Raw genomic sequence first — 1,569 nt, forward strand, 5'->3', positions numbered from 1 at the left:
AAGCATTTGTGCCGGATACATTTTTCAACAACTAAAAACTATTCCTGCTGTTTGCATTTTATTTATTTTTCATATTTAAATTAAAATTATACAAGGATTGTAATTTATGTTAAAAACTAATCTTTCACTGAAAACAAATATCATACAAATATATCACTGATATTTATTTCAGCTTATACTTCCGGCGCAACCTACTGTGATAAATATTCCAGAATCTCTGGCACAGCATTTCACTACGACGCAGTTTACGAATATCCCAGAGAAACCTTAATTCTCATATCGCAGTTTACGAATGTCTCAGAAAAACTCTCTGATTGTGTCGATTAATTATCGAACGGAAAAAGGAAAATACAATAGCAATGTTTTTTTTACGTATCAGGATAAGCTGTGATTATATAAAAAAAGAAAGAAAAAAATAACGGAAAACAGAACCGAGCAGGAACAGGACGCAACTGTATTTCTAGACAGTCTGATTTTGTAAATTATTCTACGAGGAAAACACTTGTGTATTATATATATATGTATATGCGGATATGCGATATACAATTTGATATGATATATGATCTATGACGTTTGTTTATTACTATGTAAAGTGACAGACTTCGAAATTAAACATTAATTACTGTTAATCGTGGCGTTTTGAATTTACTCTTTTTCTTTTCTTTTACCTAAAGAGGATCATGAGAAAGTGAGAAAATTCCAAACGCTGCGAGAGTGCAGACACAATGGACATCCGAATTTTACAAAACGTGAAAAAACATTCGTCTTTTCTCATCTCTAAACTCCTCAGACCGTGTTAATATTTAAACAAAATAATTTACACGTCACTCATAGAGCTAGCGCGATAAAAAAATAAGTTAACATTCGTTGAAACAACATTATACATTTATGCCTAACAACAATTTTTTGTGCTTGCACTCGCGAATCTCTTGCCGACGTGATACTCGATTTTCTCACACAGAATTTCTTGCTATAAGACACAAAGGGGAGTTTACTTCTTGCGGAAAATACTCGACATGCTGGGCAATTCAATTTTCTGTTGAAGAGATCTTGTTCATCTTCTGGCGCATATACTTGGCAGACATTCACCGTCGTCATCGATAGGGAAAACCCGGAGCTCGTCGAGTGTCCTGGAATGAAGATAATTTTTTTACAAACATTTAAACATTTTTCGTTATCGAGAAAATGTGTACAGGATACATAATGTTTCTAGAAAAGTATTCAATGGTCCAAAGATATCGAAATTCAGAAATATTCTACCAAATCTACTATGGATTATTGCGACTGTAGATTTTACAGAAAAATATATTGCTCTTTTTCTTACCTATATAACAGGAGATGAGGTAATATGCGAAATCGAAATATATACGCAAGCCGTCCGCGACTTCTCTGCATATATTTACTTCGTTTACTGTCTTCTCTATGGTATACGGTATTATTCACTTTACTCCGTTGAGGTTTCTGTTCGTAATATTCTCGGTTCGGAATATTCGTAAACTGCGTCGTAGTACAATGCTATGCTAATCTGACAAATAAATTGAAAATAGGTTAAGCACGTTTCCCGTGTTG

General features: G+C 33.7%; 1 long non-coding RNA gene across 1 annotated transcript; it reads right to left on the reverse strand.

Annotated features, from left to right (window-relative positions):
• Positions 1-380: 380 nt before the first annotated feature.
• On the reverse strand, positions 381-1,563 carry LOC112454854. The gene is made up of 2 exons (XR_003040792.1): positions 1,325-1,563; positions 381-1,130 (listed from the first exon to the last, which is right to left on the reverse strand). It is a non-coding gene; the product is annotated as an uncharacterized LOC112454854 (long non-coding RNA).
• Positions 1,564-1,569: the final 6 nt, after the last annotated feature.

Source organism: Temnothorax curvispinosus, unplaced genomic scaffold, assembly GCF_003070985.1.
Source record: "Temnothorax curvispinosus isolate PA1 unplaced genomic scaffold, ASM307098v1 QBEX01005447.1, whole genome shotgun sequence".
In the NCBI taxonomy this organism is placed as follows: domain Eukaryota; kingdom Metazoa; phylum Arthropoda; class Insecta; order Hymenoptera; family Formicidae; genus Temnothorax; species Temnothorax curvispinosus.